The sequence below is a fragment of the Cynocephalus volans genome, chromosome 1 (genome assembly GCF_027409185.1).
Source record: "Cynocephalus volans isolate mCynVol1 chromosome 1, mCynVol1.pri, whole genome shotgun sequence".
Taxonomy (NCBI): domain Eukaryota; kingdom Metazoa; phylum Chordata; class Mammalia; order Dermoptera; family Cynocephalidae; genus Cynocephalus; species Cynocephalus volans.
Genome location: NC_084460.1, coordinates 224,066,234 through 224,086,847, shown reverse-complemented (window position 1 = coordinate 224,086,847; position 20,614 = coordinate 224,066,234). Strand labels below are relative to the sequence as shown.

Below are 20,614 nucleotides of genomic sequence, written 5' to 3'. Positions count from 1 at the left end.
GCAATATCTTATTGTTAGAATGATGAAGATGGACATACCCTGAAATTTTACTTGTACTTCTGGTAAGAAAGAGAAGATAAAAATAGTAAATTCAATCATACCCTTTTATTTTCTAAACTTTCTGATCAAATTTGTCTGACAGTTGCATAGTGTCATGCCTGCCAACAGTCTTAGCAGCCAGTAGCATAAGAAAAATAACCATCCTCATCTAATCATGTGCCATTAAACTAAGAACAATTACTTGCAGCTAAACTGTCTCTCCATTCTGCTAAGCTCAAAGAAAATGTTATGACCGAAGTGTCACCTCAAGTCTCAAGTTTCTATATCTGGCATTAATTTCATTAATTATAGCCTCTTTGTTTTATTCCCCATCTGCTGACAGAGCACTGGCTGGGTCTCAGCCAGCTAATCAGATTAAATACATTAAGTTTGAAATACATGATGTGGAACTTAATGCAATTGTATTCCAAGGCTCTTTTCTGGATAAATAAGTATCAATAATCTTATTGTGATTTAGTGATGTTAAAATATAGTTTTAATGAAAGCCATTAACTTTCCTATTATCAATAGAAATCTGCTGGTATACAGCCATAATTCACTGATGCTTTTCCAGGAATATGAGAGCAAAATAGGTTAAGAAAATACATTTTATTAAGAGCTCTGATGAGACAAAATTATGCCTTTATAAGTGAGTAGCCTATTGCCTAAATAATTCAGTTAAAGAGACCCAGATTAATTTGAGTTGGAGAAGCTTTAGGAAACATAATTTAAAACATTTGTATCAAAATGGAAAACTGAGGAAAGAGGAGTAAACTCCTATACATGTGCTGGCCTTACCTATTTTCACTTTCTCTAACTCAATTTGGTTTATACATGGTATTAACAATAGCAAGGCGAAGTGAGAACACAGGCTCAATGGCCAGATAGATAATTTGAACACAATCAATCTAAATCCTTGCTTTAAGATGAAGAGAATTGTGTCCATCAACGGATGAATGGAGGAAGAATATGTGGTATAGATACAAAATGGAATACTATTTAGCCATTAAAAAAAGAATGAAATCCTGATATTTGCAGCAACATGGATGGAACTGGAGGTCATTATGTCAAGGAAGTGAACCAGGCAAAGAAAGAAAAATACAGCATGATCTTACTCATTTGTGGAATCTAAAAAAGCTGATCTAATAGAAGGAAAGAGTAGAGTTGTGGTTGCCAGAGGCTCGGAGGGGTAGAGGGGAGAGAAGGATGGGGAGAGGTTGGTCAATGGGTACAAAGTTACACTTAGATTGGAGGAGTAAGTTCTAGTGTTTTAATACACAGTGGGATAACTATGGTTAACAATAAATACTGTACATCAAAATAGCAGGAAGAGAGGATTTTGAATGTTCTTGCTACTAAGAAATAAGAAATATCTGAGGTGATGTATGTGCCAATTACCCTGATTTGACTATTATATATTGTGTACGTGTATTAAAATGTCACACTGCTCCTCATAAATATATACAATTATTATGTGTCAATTAAAAATGAATTGTATAAAAATGAAGAGAATTGTGATTTTGTCTAAGTTACCCAGATTAATTTACTTCTCTGTACAGGTTTAGTTATTCTCAGTTACCCCTTATTTTAATTAACAGTTCTTGTTGCTATTAGAATTTGTGAAGGAAACAGCCATCTGTCTCTTTCTCTACAAACATTTAAAAATAATATTTGCACTTCAGTCCTTGGCCTACCTATTCTGAGGTCACATGAGCTATTTTGAACCTCCACTTCACTAGGGCAAGGAGGCAAGTAACAATCAAGATGGCATGGTGTATGAAAAGATACGGTCACTATTGAGTACTTTATAACTTTTGCATTCAGACCTAAATATTATATAAAATCTATTTTATGTATATATAAGAGTATATATCTGGCATAACACATTTTTGAGATAGTAAATTTGTTGAGTAAATTCTATTTTTGCATTGTCTTTTGCTTGAAAAACTCAAACAATATTTTGCCCCTAAATCTACCTATTTAGCAATACAGAGCAAAAGTTCTTGATTTTGAAAGTATATAAGACTTTACATATTTAAAGCCATGTATAGAAGAGAGAATTAGTAACAACAGACTTCCTACCTCCTCCAGAGGGAGCAGCATTCAAGGGGGCAGCTTGGGAGCTAAGGTGATGCCCCACGCTTGTGCTTGACATTAGACTAGAATAGCCCTGTTGGCCTGAGCTGAGAGTCTAGTTGTTGTTCTCTCACTGCCACCCCATGTTGACATCTCTCAACCCTGATGGTGCTAACTCCACTGATTATTTCAAATCTCCTGACCAGTTTTGACAAATCACCACCCCAAAATGCCAACACTCATCCCCCTTCCAGGCAAACTGATGATCCTAAACATACTAGAAAATTCTAACTCAACCTTCCACCCACCAGCACTTGGGAACTCCTACCCTTCTCTACTGTGGTTTGCCTTTTCATATAGAAGGTGGACAGGGCAGAGATAACTGGGATCCCCTGTAGGATATCTAAAGCTTTTATTGTCTATTATCTATTGAAAAGATATTATCTATTATCTATTGGATAGGTTTTTCTAAGGTTCAGGTGTGTGTGGTTTTCATATAATGGCTCTTGTCAGCAAAATCTTCCCATGCAATGACTTTGTAAAATCATGCTTTATAATTTTTAAATATAGACAATAATAGGTAAGTAGGTAGCAGTAACTTTTGAGAATTAAGTTATTGTACTCTGGTTGTTTATTTATCATCTAAGACAATTTTAGCATAACTGCAATGCAAATGTTAAACGTGTCACCAATTTAATGTGAAGGTAATTAATATGAAGGTAATCGAATACAGAAATGCAGTCCAAAAACTATGTGTTCTTTAGTCCAACACATGAATAGACATCTGACAGAATCTGGTTTTATTTCTAAAATCTGAGTTAGTTACAGAAAATAGATTGTTCCTTCCAGAATCTGGTTATTAAAATCATTAAGAGTTATATTGGAGAACAAAATTGCTTTTTACGGTTACAATGAACTGTACAATGATATAATGTGTTTACATTTATTAATGTCTATTAATAGTCACTAAATTAAAATAGATTACACTGGATATAGCTAATATAAGAAAAACCTAGTTTAGAATAAAATATTTTAAATGCAGATATTTAATGACAATTGATAATTTTCTGAACATTTATAGAAAGTACCTATATAAGTCTGTTTGTTTACGCCTCCTGTCAACACTGTGCCCTCCAAATACCATTAGATTGTGTAACTCTTAGAGGTTTAGAGCTTGTTGTAAATTGTGTTTCAAGCAGGGGTCATAACAGGCAAGCACCAATCTCTTCATACTTGCCAAGCAGAAACAGTTTCATTAACATGAAGCAGCCTATTTAGCAGAACATCTGTTAAGCTGATTTAGGAAAAATATCACCTTTCAGAGTTCTTAAGAGAGAATTTCTGGGTTAGAGCACTAAGCAACAGAATGGTGCTGGACTTTATCAACATACAAGTCAAAAGGAATGAGGGGCCCTTTTGAGAACTTCTTTGATTAAAGTGGGAAAATAAAAAACAAAATTATTATAAACCAAAAAACTAAGAAGCCAAGTAAAAACTATGCCTAGAATACTTTACCAATAGGAGTTAGATTTTCTCAGCAAATCAAAGAAGAATAAATTAGTTTAAAAATATGCTTATGTCATACTATCAGAATGGGAAAATAAAAACAGGTTTATTATGCTAGAAAAAGTGAAGGATTTGATTTGGCAAAAGATTGTTATCTTAGAGAACAGACTGTCCCAGTAAGAAAAGGAAATGGGGATTTTGGAAGCTCAGCTGAACAGACTAAAGGAAATGGAAACACACACACTCTGACCTGCTGTTGAAAATGAAACTGTGCAAGATGCCTAGATGCCCCCAATTTATGTATACTGTTTTGTGCAGTAACTACAAATATATGCAAATTTATTAAGTTCAAAATTCTGTTAAATGAAGTGTACCTGCTTTAAATTAAAATGAAATTGCAGAAAATATCCCCTGGCCCCCCATGTCCACACCCATGCACATATATAAACAAATAGGTAGGTTACTTTAAAAATAAAATGTCTGTTCTAAATATGCATAACAGAATTGGCATTTGCTGAATTCATTGTGTAGCATTTTGGAGCAAGGACTGTTGCCCAAATTCATAAAATCCAATCTCAGTATACTGTTAATTGGGTGCTCTTTTAAATAGAAATGACCATTTAAGAGTACCTGCATGTATTTATATCTAGTTCAATATAAAATTAGTTTTAATGTTATGTCTGAAAAGCAAATTTTAGTGAAAATTCTGTGGAAATAGTAAAGGTTTTGCAAACATTAAATTATATTAGCAAAAACTGACACTGCAAATAACTAATATCTTCATCAAATTCCACTTTGTATATATAAAAAGAAAATAACATAAGGGTTTAAAATTCTTTAAATAGTTTATAAGTACCTGTAAATTTTCAGATATCAAGATTAACATTTCAGAAAAAAACTTCTTTTGGTCAAAATTCTATGTCCTCTGAGTCATTCTTTATAAATATTTCCACATATTCATCTGTGGCCTTTCTAATGATTAGTTGAGTCTAGTACATACCTGGCCCTCAATAAATAATTCATGAGTCTTGAGTAGTCACCAAGTGACGAAGGATGCCATGGGCCATTTCTGTTGCTTATAACAAAATACATGGAATTGAGTAATTTATAAGAAAACAAAATTTATTGCTTACAGTTTCAGAGGCTGGAAGTCCAAAGTTCAGGGAACGCATTTGGTGAAGGCTTTCTTTGGTGGTGACTTCAGTTGATGGTAAGATACCACATTGAGAAAATGGCATAGCAGAGAGAGAGACAGACTCTTTGTGCTCCCCTTTTAAAGCTCTCAGAATCACGCCCTTGACCACCATTATTAATCCATTCACTACTGCACGGTCCTACAACTTAATCACCTCTTCAAAGCCCCACCTTTCAATTACCATGATAGGATTTCTCACCATCAACAGTTACAGTGGAGGGGCTGACACTGTGGCTCACTTGGGAGAGTGCGGTGCTGGGAGCGCAGTGGCGCTCCAGCACCGAGGCCGCAGGTTCGGATCCTATATAGGGATGGCTGGTGCGCTCACTGGCTGAGCGCTGTGCGGGCAACACTAAACCAAGGGTTACGATTCCCTTACCAGTCACAAAAAAAAAAAACCCAGTTACAGTGGAGATTAAGCTTTTGGGGAACATTCAAACCAAGGCAAGTCTCAAGCAGTCTCCCTCACACTCCCGTCTAAGTTAAATAAATGTGCAACATGCCTGCTTTCCAAGACCAATAAATGGAAGAGAAGTATTACTGAGGATTTGTTTCAACAAAACAAATGGTGAGATCCTGTTTGGTAATTTTACCACTGATCTTATGAATATTAAACTTTCTATTTCAACCCTGTATTCATGATGGAGTTTTCATGTACAGAGAAACTTGTTTGTAATAGATGATTACTAGTGAAAAATCTTGCATGAGTCCTCAGGGCCCTGAGCCATCATTTTAGTGACTAGCTCCTCAAAATTGCTTCTTGTTGCTTAACATTTCTCCAGATATTTTAGTTAGCTTATTAATGAATTTATTAACACATTAGTTATTGAGCATTGTACTAGGCACTGAAGGTAAATTGGTGAGCAAAACAGGTTTGGTCCCCACTCTAAGAGTCTAGCAAAGAATAGATTTCTAAACACAATATTTTAGCAAAGTGTGATAAATTCTATCCCAGGCACTTTCAGAACACAAAGCTGGGGCATTTGCCCTTGTCATTGGAGGTCAAGGAAGGTGAGACGGCTTCCCAAGGTAGGTAAAACACACAAGAATGATAAAGAAAGGGTAAGTTGGAAGGAAAACTGTTCCAGGCAGCCAAGAGAGCTGCCTACCAGAATGCCCAGAGGGGAAGCCATAAAGCACCTGAATGTACTGAAAAAAAGCAGTTATAGGCAAAACATAGACTACTAAAAAGAAGGAAGGGGTGAGACACTGAATATGTAAGTAGTGCCCGGGCCACAGAAAACCATGAAGCCATAGTAAGCAGATTGAAGAAATTTTAAGAGAAATACTCAAGCATTGAAGATTTCAAACATTTCACATACCTAGAGAATAATCACTTCTCTTTGAAATTTGTTTTATTTCCCTTTCAAAAGTCTCCCTGAGAAATTGCATAGGAATTCTAGCACCAAATAATCCACATGACTACTTTCCCACAAAGGGCTTGACACTTGCTTTACTGCATCCCTTTTGAGAAGGTTCCACTAGTCATTAGTTCATAGTAGTTGCTTGGGTCTGTACCCCCTGTGGGGTTAGCTATAAATGTGTTTTTGATATAAACCATCGTCTGGTTACATAACCCCTCATCTGGGTTCTGCAACATACTCTTCTGGTGACTGGATTCTGCTTCCTAGTTTCCATACATGAAAATGTGTATTTGTGTTCTGTGTCATATGATTTACAAATACATACTATTTGTTTTCCTATTTTGTAAGTGCATTTATATTTTTCTCAACACAAAGAATGCCATTGTAAGCAAGAGGTATATCTTAAGCTTCTTATAGATAGCTCACTGGTTTTATTTCAGTGGTAAAATGCTCAGTGAACATTGACTTTTAAATCACTTTGAAAACACTAAAATTTGGTGCAGTGAGACTTCGATGTCTGACATTTTAGGCACTCAAATCTGTTGAAATGAAGAGCTGATATTTGATATTTAAGGAGACTAGTTTGAATTATATTAAGAATAAATATTAATACAAATAATATCACACTGATGTATTCTCAAGTGTAGGGCAATTTAAGGCCAAATAGACTTTTTACAAGTTTACATCTCTTATGACAAAAGCAAAGCAACTAAACACTACACTCCAGTAGGTTTTACTTCAAGGAGGTGGTAGCTCTTCATTCATTCATTCATTCATTCATTCATTCAGCAGTTATATGACGAGAGCCTCCTTTATGCTAAATACTAAAAAGTCACGAGAACAGAGATGAGTGACACACAACCATTGACTTCATGGAGCTCACAGCCTTTCATAGAAGACACAAATACTTCACAAAAAAGCAATATGAATAAAACAAAAAATGGATGTATAAATATCAAGAAAACAGAAAAGTAAATAATTAATATTGGGCATGGTGGATGAGGTCAGGGATTCTACTTAAAAGGAGGCAATATATAAACTGAGCTTGCAATAAAGTTATAAATTATATCATTGAGAAGGGCAATAAAAGAAAAGAAATCAATATATTCAAGGGTTAATGAAGGCAATGAGATCAGAGATAGGAGACTACTTTTGGGAGATGTAGGCATTAGAATCTATGTGGTTGTCACATGGTAGCTGCTTCAAAAATATTTGCTGGCTGAGAGACAAAAGTCTGAATAAATAAAACCATGAATTATTGCTGGACTTTGGTCACTGACTGAATGTGGGAAGAGAGGATATGGAAAGTTTCTACAGTATCTCGGTCCTCTTTACTTTAGCCAGGCCTTTTTTTTTTTTTCTTTCCTTTTCTTCTTTTTTTCACCCTACTCTTCTATTCTATATCAACATTAACTATTCCTTCTGTTATCATTGTCTTTTTTTTCTTTCAACTACTATTCATATAATTACGCTATTGAAGAGTAGTAAATGGTTAAAAGTCAACTCTATGTTGCATATGCATGGTTTTTTACACCACACTTTTTGTGAGTGCCATATCAATATTATTTTGTGATGTAAATTATTAGAAGCATCTGTTAAGGTTTCCAGCAGTCAAAAAATATCATGATGTTATGTACTTCATAAAAATAATGCCGTTCATGTTAGAAAATTTTCCAAATATTAATATCATATTTATATATTGAGTAATTTTTAATATATTGCATTAAATTATATATGATCAATATATAGTAATTATAGATTGATATTGTTTTCAACTACTACTTAGTCAAGCTAATAGCATTTATAATTATAGTAACACAAATTGTGTTTCTGTATACTATGCCAGATTATTTTATCCAACTCTTTACTGTTTTACTGTACACTCAATTGCTAATAATTTTAGAAAGCATATTTTAATTTAATAATTTGAACAATTTCAAAATACATATTTTAAAAGATCTTAGCATATTAATTAAATAGTGGTTCATTTACTTGGAGCAATTAGAATCTTACTCTTCCAATCTAATAGTTATGTTCTACTCTCATTCAAACATAGTATCTATTACTATAGAAAAGCATTCAGTAACTGCTACATAAAGTACCGGCTACATTGGAAAAACTGGTTGCAGTTCATTTTGTCAATGAAGCAAAAGCGAATGGGAAGATACCTATTTTCTTTGTCATAATGAATGAATAGATTTTCATGGATCCAATTCTTCTGGTATTCTAGCATCATAAATATCTCCTTTAGTATTGTAGGTTTAATTTCATATATTAAGACTATTTAAGTGATCATGTATGTATGACTTACTCCACCTCTGATACTTGAAAACCTGTTCAGATTCATCTGGAAACATCTGCATATACTCCTATACTCCAAACACTGGAGTTAGAAAACTAGTACACTGCTATCTTGTTTTTAATTTCTGTGGAGCATATCATTAAGTTCGACAAGTGTACCATATAGGTGGTGAACAGTAACAATTGCATGCTGAAGTGTTCTAAATACAGAATTAAGAAAGTAGCATGACTGCATTCTTCAGTATAGTTCTGCTGTCAGACAGATGCACACTGGGTTTTCAAAATTTTCATAATCTGGTTTTCTTTCATGGAAACGTTTTGGTGTTAGCCTTTCTATTCAGCCTCTGTAAGCTTCCGAGGCAGGCTGCACTTTCTTTGAATTAGAAAGCCATCCCAAGGAAGGTATAAGATACATCTAATGGAACCTTGTTTAAATTACTGTGCAGAAAATGATTTGTAGATATTTGGGCTTTGAAGCGATACAGGAAAAAAATCTTTTTAACAAAATTTCCAACCTCTAAACTTTTGTAGCAGATTATTTTCTAGTAGTCAATTTCTTGGTAATTTGACCATGAAATAATACTAGGCATTTCTCAAAGGAAGATATACAAATGGCTGACAGACACATGAAAAAATGCTCAGCATCAGTCAGCTTTCAGGAGATGTAAATCAAAACCACTTTGAGATATCATCTCACTCCAGTTAGGCTGGCTAATATCCAAAAGACTGAGAATAATAAATGCTGACGAGGATCCAGAGGAAAAGGAATCCTCCTACACTGTTGGTAGGATGGTAAAATGTTGTAGCCATTATGGAAAATGGTATGGAGGTTCCTCAAACAATTACAGATAGATCTACCATATAACCCAGCTATCCCTTTGCTGGGTATATACCCAAAGGAATGGAAATCATCGTGCCAAAGGGACACCTGCACTCCCATGTTCACTACAGCACTATTTACAATAGCCAAGAGGTGCAACCAGCCTAAATGCCCATCATCAGATGAGTGGATAAGGAAAATGTGGTATATCTACATAATGGAATACTACTCTGCTATAAAAAAGAATGAAATACTACCACTCGCAGCAACATGGATGGACACAGAGAAAATTATATTAAGTGAAATAAGCCAGGCACAGAAAGAGAAATACCACATGTTCTCGTTTATACGTGGGACCTAATAAAAGTATATAGATAAATATACAAACAAATAAATGGGGGGGGAGACAAAACAATCACAATAATTCCTTTCTGAACTTGTAAACATAAGCGAACAGATTTAATGTTGATGGGGAGAGGAGAGAAAAGGAGGGGGGAAAAGAGGAATTGGTAAAGGGACACAAAAATCAACTATATTGTATATTGATAAATTAAAAATAAGTAAATAAATAAATAAATAGTGTCTATGTTTTGACACTCGTATCCAGGCTATGATCTCTCAATACCATTTGTGTACACACACACACACACACACACACACACACACACACACACACACACACACACACACACACACACAGAAACTTGGTCTTTTTGAAGAATTGGCTCATTCCAGATGTGGGGCAAGAAACACACAAGATGAGACTCTGACAACTCGTGCTGAAAAACAAGGGAATTGTCAATGTCTAAAGGAGTTGTGTGCATAGGGCACAGACGCCAGCTTGATTGGTCTAGTACTGATAAAAGATAGGGAATTTAAGCATGAAAAGAATGAGTACAATTAACAGAAACACTGAAGGTATAAAAATCCAGGAGCTCATAATAATACTTAAAAATATATGTAGATATAGAGACAAATTACTCAAACAAAATAAAAGGAAAAAAAAACCCCAAATTCCTGGTTTCCATGGGAGGTAGCTAGAGAACCAACCCTTTACTCTGAAAGTTGGTAATTAAAGGGAGAAAATTAAAATTCAGGATAACTAAACAACTCTAGCTGTTAAGAGCAAATTTTCTTTACAGAGTAATTCCAGATAATAGATTTTTAAAAAAGGAATAAAATTACAAAATTACCACCATTTTGCAACCCCAAATGAAATACATGATTCAGGCAATGAGTATCAATAGATACCAACACAATAAGAGGAGAAACGATAGGAAAATTTACAAATAAAAACCTGGCTACACCTACCTATGCCCTCTAACCCATACCCATCACTAAAATGGGACAAGCAAATGCATGTCTCCTGATGTGGTGCTGTCATCAAGTGCACAGTATCACCTTTGAAGTATTTTTGTCAAAAATAATGAATCAAAATTGAAACAAGCCTTTTTTAGTCTATTTTCTAACTCTCAGAAAACACATTGAATCAAGGTACGTATTAAATGACACTATGAGGAACATCAGATGAGTTCAGAATGTAGAATATCCTGTTCACCAGATGTTTCATTTTCTTCAGTAACTCAACGACTTGGGGAGTAGGGGGGTAAAAATGGGCTGCATATGCAAGAAAGGATCCTTGATTGGACCCTGGAGGGAAAAAAAAAATGTACTAGTGAAAAAAAATGGTGAAAGCTGAATTTCACCGGAAGGTTAGCTAATAATATTGTGACCAACGTTAAGTGGTTAATACTAGGGAAACTGATAAAAGAGTATTCTGCAACTCTGTACTGTTTTTGTAATGTTTCATAATTCTAAAAATATTTCATATTAAAAAGTAATAGAGGAACACAACAAATGCAAAGTACAAAGTGCACAGCTTGTTTGGTTCCTGATTTGAACACACTAAGTATAACAGGACTATTTTTAGACAATCTGGGAAATTAAAATATGAATTTGATATTAAATGTGCTTAATTTTGTTAGGTATGATTATGCTACTGTGGCTATAAAAGAAAATCTCATTATTTTGAAAAAATAAATAAAAGTATTTAGTGATAAAATTTCATGATGCTAAGGATTTGACTTAAAAATTCTACAGCAAGCAAAAAGGGAAATTAAACATTGATTATCTTTTACAAGTGTTAGTTGAAACTAAGGATGTGTATAAGGATAGTTTATCGTACCATCCTCTCCACATTTGTGTTTGTTTGCAAACCCTAACAATAAAAAGTTACTAAAAAGTTTGCATTCTGTAGCTTTTGCTTGGCTATAAGAGGAGAACACAGTTCTGAGCCCATTTCAGTCTCTGCCCATACCTTTCACTCATATGCTGTTTGGTGCAACAGCAACCTCATGATCTTGCTGTTGCAAGGGCTGCCTGTCAATCTCTGTACCTACTCTTGAGGCCTGCAGGAGAATTTCACAAGATGAAAAAGAAAGGCTTTTGCAACTAAAGCTCAAGTGCCATGGGATTTCTATTATGTATAACAGACTATTGCATTCTAACAAAACAGACAAAATGTCACATGCATCAGTTGTGATTTATCCACAGTCAAGATTTTAAGAAGTTTTGAAACTTCCATGCGTGTAATCAGAAAGTAATTAGAGGAAAAAGTATAGTTTCTTAAATTTCTACACATTTAGTAATTTTTTTTAAAAAAAGCTTAAAAATAAATGTTGAATGACAGTATGACAGTGTGATTAAATCAGGATTTAGAATCTTACATTTTTACTAGGTGCATTACTTTCCTAAGTCTCTCTTTAAGAGAGACTTCATCTTCTTCAGTTTCTTCATCTGATAAAAGAGATAATAACAGTACTTAGAATGCTGAGATATAACTGTGACATTCCATGTAAAACACTTAGCAAAACATCTGATGCAAACTGAGTATTAAGTAAAATTAACTAATAATGATGCCATCTTAATTCTGTTCTCCCAATGGAGAAGGAAGTAGATGTTGTTGTCATTAGTCTGTTTTCTCCTGCTTATAACAGAATACCCCAAACTGAGTAATTTAAGAAAAAATGAAATTTATTTCTTCCAGTTTTGGAGGCTGGGAAGTCTATGCTGAAGGGGGTGCATCTGGTGAGGGCCTTCTTCTTGGTGGTGACTCTCCACATTTCTGTGAAACACAGGATATCACATAGTGAGAGATGGCACAAGCAAGAGCAAGAGAGCTACCTTCTCACTTGCTCTCCTTATAAAGCCACCAGTCCACACACATGACAACTCATTACCACATGAATGGATTAATCCATTAAGGAGGGCACAGTCCTCATGATCCAATCACCTCTCAAAGGCCCCACTTTCATATATCATAACCAGATTTCCTGCCCTCTTAACAATGTTACATTGGGGATCAGGTTTCCAGCACACGAACATTTGGGGGACACATTTGACCCATAGAACCTGTTGAACAGCACGGTCATATGATAGGATATAAAAAACTAATTTATGTCCAGTTTTTTATGTAGTTTTACTTACTAGCCATTTCTGCAAGAAAATATTTTCAGAGTTAACTGTAATCCAAGATCCATGCTTCAAGAGGATTTCATTTCAGAGACTGAAGAAGGATATGTTGTTTCCCCATAACCCAGAGGGGCCCAAGGAAACACGTATGAGAAAAGCATACTCCACTTCCTGATACTTATCAATGGAATATTTTAACCTTCTTTCCACCAAAAAGTGTTGCAAATATCTCTGAATGATCAAGTGTGACTCATGCTTTTCACATAAGAACATAGACAATTATATAAAAAATTATTTGATATCAATTTCTAAAAGACATATGAAATAAGAAAATTTCATAGTGGATTAATAAACATGACTTTGGTTGACCCAGTTTTTATCTTTTGTAAGTTTTCTTGTTGCCCATGTTTTGAATCCCAATGATATAAATGCAAAACTTATTTGGCACGTGGGTTGTATGTAAGAGATAGAAGCAAATGGACGGTAAAACAAAGGACGGTAAAACAAAGGTTAAACCAAGAGAACAGCATGAAATTAAGGGGTAAAAAGATTTAGCAATCAGGAAGTACTTCCCAACAATGAAATCTATTAGAGCAAGGAAAGTTCTCCTGGGGGAAGTATAGAAGTCTCATAGACCAAGTCATTTCAATAGCCTAGACAAAATAATCAAAAATGGCATTATGAGAATAGCTCCTCAAGAGAAAGAGAGGGATGGGAGGTTGATGAGATAATCTAATAGAGCTGTCTCATCTTTAAATTTCCATGATTCTAAAATTCTATGAGATTTTTAGAGTTTGATCACTCACTAGAGAGACTTTAATTTCATTTTTTTATGACATATCTAATAGGTGAACAGCAGTGATCATGCAAGCTTGGCCTGGCTTGCTCTCTGGGGCTTGGATTTCAGGCACAGAGCTAAATACAGCTCTAATGTAAACCTCAATGAAACTAGTAATTGCTAAGTAATCCCTGTGCAGAATTTCCATCAGACATCTAAGGCTCATATCAGTACTGCTAATGTGGAATTATTGAAATTTAAATCGGAAGTGTTTATCCAACACTATGATGAGATAAAGTGATTTGAGACTGCTTATCATGATTAAGGCTACAGATTGCAGGTTATTATTAGAATGAAAAAGGAATATGAAATTAATGGGAAGAAAACCAAACATAGGTTCTTATTATCAGGGGGAAGAGCAAGATTGTATTCTGAATGCAATTAGTGCACTAAAATGATTGTGGTATTCTCTTGCTTCCTCACATTAATGACTTTCATAACTGAGGACTGACATAATGCCTCAAGGCATTCTCTCTTCCTAGAAGAACAAAAACAAAAAGTCCAGAGCTGTTTAAAATCACTCACAGGGCTTTATCTTTTAGATACGAAACTATTATTTGTGACTAAAGTAAAGGTCAACGAGAAATTGCAATAAGGATAAAAGGGCTCACACTGAACTACACTTAAAATTCATATTTCAGAACATTTCTACAGAATAATTAACACTTGCATGAAAACATCATCCCAGGGAAATTTGTTTTCCCCAAGACTTACATAAACTGAAAGTTAATGGTGAAAGTTATTTACTATGACATTTGCTGATGTATTCAAAATTTTCTACCCATTACTTTGCAACCAAAAGTTATAAAGAATACTGTTGACAGAGCCTATCAATACATAGTTATTTACATTTTATTAAACACCTTGTGAATAACTTGTTACAGTCAATTGTTAGTACTTTTATGTTTTCAATAATTTACATATCTTTAATAGTATTTATGGATATGCTTTTATTTCCAAATAGAAATGACTTCCTTCAGCTTTAGGATCCCATTTATCCATATATTATATTGGGTGTCATGCAGCAGGTATTCCAGAATGTGTGTTGCATGAAAGGAAAGGTTAAAAGGAAGTCAAAAAACAAAAAAATGATGCTTTTTTTTTTTTTTTTTCCTTTTTAATCAGTGACATCCACACTGTATTGTAGACCTATTCTTTCTTAATGGACATTTTTAAAATGTTGATCAAATTTCAACAGTCAATATTCCCTTTCACATAGTACTATGTACAGCAATTTTTGCTCACTTACTATGGTTATTTTTATGAGGTATTTTGTGTTTGATTTTTTAAAAAATATACTTTTATTTTTTTTCCTTATTTTTATAGCAGTTTTAGTTTTAAAGAGAAATTGAGCAGAAAGTATAGATAATTCTCATACCCTCCCACGTGTAGGTTCTCCTATTATTGACAAGTGACATTAGCATGGCACATTTGTTACAATTATAATTCAATATTGATATGTTATCATTGACTTAATTTTACATTAGGTTTCCCTCTTTGTATTGTACAGTTCAATGGGTTTTGCCTAATGAATAATGTTACCATTAACCACTACAGTATCATACAGAATAGTTTTACTGCCCTAAAAATCCTCCATGCTCCACCTAGTCATCCTCCTTCCTTCCCTTCCTCATCCCCTGAAATCCTGGCAATGACTGGTTTGCTTTTTCATTACCTCACATATTTACCTTTTGTTTTTATGTTTGATTATGTTAACTACTTTACTCCCTTATATTTAAAAATATTCTAAATTTCAAGTAGAAGTTTTCTCTATTATTTCATTTATATTTTTGTGAATCTATTATATGCCAGGCAAATTAACACCCTTATGAAATTTACATTCTAATGGGAAAAGAGGAAAAAAAAACAAACAAGCAAACAAAGAATTGAGTAACAGTATGTCCAATAATGATCAGCTCTCTCACTAATAGTAAAGCAGTATGCTGGGGCATGCATTTGCATATTGGATGCCAAGAAACACTTCCCTGATGAATGAAGTTAGCAAAGGAAGCCATGAAAATATCTGATAGAACAGGGTTTCAGCATATGGACAGTAAACGCAAAGGCCATGAAGTTGTTACAAATTTAGCAAGTATGAGCAGCAGTGGTTGAAAGGCAGGGAGTGAAGCCATGAATATTATAAATTGAATCAGAGAACTAGTTAGGAGTCTGCTCATATAGACTTTGTAGATTAAAGGAAGGACATACAAGGTTTAAGGAAGACAGGAAGGGGATATTCCTCTAGTCAAAATGTGTGAGCACTTTGTATTTGCCTATGCGTAAGTACACACAAGGTCAATACTGAGTTAACATACATTTTCCATCTATCTAGCCCATTGATTCTTTCTGGTGAACATGGGCATCTGTAATAAACCTATAAATAAATTACAAAGAAGGGCACAACTGAAAGCTGATTACACAATCAATATAAATGTCGAATGTAGTTTTAAAGAGAGAAAAGAGGAGAAAAGTAAAGAACTAAACAAAAGACAGCAGAACTTTTTTGTTATTACAAATTATTAATATAGATCTTTGGAGTAGAATTTGCTGTTGGCATTTTTTAAATTCCTGGGTATTCTTCACAGCTGAATTAAAAACCATGTATGTTTACCTTTATAGGACTGAGTTAAATTCAAAACACATATTGAAGAATCTGAGAAGAACCTCTTTAATGCTTCTATCCCTGACTCAATAGTAATGTAAAGCACTGTTCTCTACATGTGAGGAAGATGCCAGTGGACATCACCAGAGTCTCTAACTCAAGCCCTCTCACACTCTTAACATTTTGTTCTTAGGGCAAAATGGTTGAATTTATCAGATCATGAGTTATATATTTTCAATCTTTAGTTGTGAAATTTGATATAGCTCACTGGATGATATCCAGATCAAATACATGTTATTTCATATTTTGCTCAGCAAATTATAAAAGTAAAAATAACAAATTTGTCTTGAAAAGTGGCAAACTAGCACATATATTTAAACCTATGTTATACCAGAATTCACTGAAATAGGCAAAAACATGTAGGAAAAAGAAAGAAAGTTAAACTTTGGATCCTAACAGAAATCATTTCTGCTAAATAAAGTGTAGAGAGAAATGGGAGATGTAAAGGCCACTCTGATCCAGAAGTCAATGTATGAGGAAAAAATCTGTTTGGGAAATGAGTGGAGCAGAACTCAGAAGACCATGAATAACATGCTCCACCTCGGAGAGATCATGGGTTATGTGTTACTATCAGTAACTCTTTAAGTAAAGGCTTTAGAGGGCTCCCCATGGTTTGCACTTGGAAAAGACCGTTGTGCCTGGCAAAAAGTAGGGCACGGTTGCAGGCTGGTTATTAGTGAGGGCAAATAGGCTAGAAAAAAAAAAAAAAGAGAGAGAGAGAGAGATGGGATTGTCCTTGCTGACTACTAAGCATATGCAAGAAACACTTTAGCCATCCAGCACAGTGGTTAGTAGTGTGAGTTCTAGCTATTCACCAGCTGTGTAACCTGGATTAATAAGTTCACCTTCTAACATCAGTTCCTGAATTTGGAAAACAGAAGTGATAATAGTAATAATACTTACCTGTGGATACCGCCTGGATTAGTGAAAACATTAAATGTAAGCCACTAACATATCGGAGACACACAGGAAGTGCTCAACAAACGTTAGTTAAGATGAGTATGTATAATATCCACCACACAGAATTTATTGTCTTTTCCCAGCTTCACTCACAGGCAATTTGATATATGACCTGGCGAAGGAAATTCTAGTCAAAATATTTTTAAATTTCTTCACCTGATTATAAGAGAACCAAATAAATCAAAACAAACTTTTGACGAGCCCACAGCAACTCCCAATACTATAATGTGCCTATAAGAATGAAAAAGTAGAAAGATATATATATATTTAATTCTCTACTCTAAAAGAAGGGGGTTATTCTGGAGATTAGGGCCACTTTCTTACAATGAAATCAATGTCCTACAAGATATATGAAATACCTTTAGAAAGTTTCTAATTTATCTTCTTGACAAAACTTAGAAGATTCTGGAGCTTTCACAATAGAACAGTCAAGAATTAGCAATGCTACGCTAGGAAGGCTTGGATAGAGATTTTTAAAAGATTGTTTTAAAATTAAAGTATGTATATATACACACATATATAATGTGTACACACACACACATAATGTGTACACACACACACACACACACACACACACACAATTTTTGTCCTAACCCTTCTTTTTCATCTAACAATTTGGATACACTCTGGGTCCTACACATCATGACAAGGCAGTTTGAGGCAGTTTGTCGAAATTTCCTTGATTAAGTACCTGTTTTGGCCTTTGGTTAGAATTTCTTTAATTTTAGAGATCATTTGGAGCAAGGTTTTACCTGAGCAATATTGATTTCTTTCATCCAGGACAACAGCACTTAAATTTTTTTGAACAATAATCAGTCAATAAGCACTTATCAAAGCAATAAGTAAATGTCACCCAATTACTTTTTGCAGTGCTTTTTAAAAAGGTCCTTAATTATTTTTCAAGTTTATTCTGAGTCATTTTACACTTTGGGTAAATAAAATCTTTTTCCTCTTATAGAATTTTGTTTAGTTGTCACTATTTAGTAGGAAAAGATGATGAGAGGGACTTTCCCTTTGCTCCACAATTGAAAACTGGGGAACAACCTGAAAACACAGGAGGATTTAAATATTCTTATTCTAAAGAGAACCCCAAGCAACAGGGGACAGACCCTTCCTTCCAGGCTTATTCACTGTGGCAAAATTACATAAAATACCATCATCTCTGCTACATCTTGCAATTCTTCTTTCCTATCCCATTTTACTAAGGTGACTGAAAAGCACACTGACACTTGCTTCCTACCAGGACATTTCTGGAGACCAAAGTCTTCCTGGAGCAACTCATGGAAGTAGGACAAGAAGGGACAATGGTGTATGTGGTGGGGTGAGAGTTCATCGAGCTGGTAGGGGACAATGGGGGAAAGAGCTGCCTCTCCCCTAGGAAGTGACAGAGAGAAGCGGAATAAAGTAGAAAACTGCCCCCAAAACACTTACCTTTCCTGAGGAAAGAAAGAGACATATGGAACCAGTTTTGAGTCACCACCCTCCCGTTCCAATCACATCTAACATAATCTGTCATTGGACATCTACCAAGTCTCCTATTCCTCTTCTGACCATGCACTACAGAAGATTTAGAAGGGGTCGGGGAGGAGATGGCCACAAAGCATATTTCTCTCCCCCATGAGATTCGAAATGAATACACGCAGACCATTCCCCAGAGTGGTGCTTGGTACATATTAAGTACACAAAAACTGTGATAAATATGTAAAAGTAGAGGAAGTGGTCCAGGCTTTATCCTACACAGAAACAAACCTAGGCATTCTATTTTCATTTTGGACGAGAGAATGCAAGAGACATCAAAAGAGACATCACAACAACATGCTCTAAAATAACCTTTAACTTGGAATAGTGAAAGGACCCCTCAAGAGCCAAGGCAAATAAAATAGTGCTATTCATACAAAGCATTGTTAAAAGTTGGAGACCAAAGCACTTGCCAGGATAAAAAGTTTTCTGTATTTACATCTTAGTCTTTTAGCTATTCTAATTTATTTTTACTGATCTAAGAAAGAGCTTAGCTACATTTAGCTCATATACATATTCATATTATATTTCCAGCTAATTAATTTTTATTTTTTAGTCCATCTGGACTTTAATTTGGTATATTTTTGAAAAACGTTTCAAATAGTAAACCAATTATTGTAGTACCACTTAATAATTTAAGTAAAAATTGATTTGAACTGCCAGGTTCGAGGCCTGCCAAATCTGTTTCTGCATCTTCTGTTTTAACAGCTCTGTCTATTCTTATGACAGTATTATTTTAAGTACTGGATGTCTTAATTTTCATAAATTGCTTTAATAATTAGACCTTACAGTATCCTATTGAGTAGAATTTTTTTACTGTGTCCTTGTCTGTTTTTCTTACTCCTCAACCTTAATGTAGAGAATAGTCTTAATCATCTTTAAAATCATATTTTGTGCCCTGCACATATTAATGCTCCATATATGTGATACTGAACAAAATTTTGAAAAAATGTAATAGAATAAATGTTTGTATGTTGTATGTATGCACAATCAGATGTTATATATTCCATACACATACATATATGTATATATAAATTTTCTGTGCTATAAAATTTCATATGCAATATGTAAAATAGATGTTGTTTCTTTTAAACCTTAATACACACGTATAAAAAACTCGAATAAACTAGCAATGAATGCAATGTTGACTCTTTGAGTATTAGGCACCCCCAAAAATCACTATGGTTAAGACACCACTCTGTAAACTATGGTACTGCTCCATGTGAGTGTGCAATGAAGACTGCTTTAAATGTTGTTTTTTCTTTTTTTTTTATTCCTTTTAATTATTTATTTTTAATTTATCAATATACAGTGTAGTTGATTTTCATGTCCCTTTACCAATTCCCCCATTTCCCCACTTCCTCTTCCCCCACCCCCGCATCAACATCATATCTGTTCACTTGTCTTAAGTTCAAGGAATTGTGATTGTTGTGTCTTTTTCCCCCCATTTTTTTGTTTGTAGATTTATTTATTTATTTTTATTAGTTCCCACCTATAAGTGAGAAGATGCAGTATTTCTCTTTCTGTGCCTGGCTTATTTCACTTAATATAGTTTTCTCTAAGTCTGTCCATGTTGCTGCTAATGGTAGTATTTTTTTCTTTCTTTCTTTTTTTTTATAGCAGAGTAGTATTCCATTGTGTAGATATACCACAGTTTCCTTATCCACTCATCTGATGATGGGTATTTACGCTGATTCCAACCCTTGGCTATTGTAAATAGTACTGCAATAAACACTGGAGTACAGGTGATGTACTCGACATGATGATTTCCATTCCTCTGGGTATATACCCAAGCAGTGAAATAAGTGGGTCACTTGGTAAATCTATCTATATTTGTTTGAGGAAGCTCTATACCATTTTCCAT

At 34.5% G+C, this 20,614-nt stretch overlaps 1 protein-coding gene across 1 annotated transcript in view; it reads right to left on the bottom strand.

Annotated features, from left to right (window-relative positions):
- KCNJ3 (potassium inwardly rectifying channel subfamily J member 3) overlaps window positions 1–20,614 on the bottom strand; it is a 151,239-nt gene that overhangs the window by 20,630 nt on the left and 109,995 nt on the right. The gene's annotated exons all lie outside the window — the stretch shown is intronic.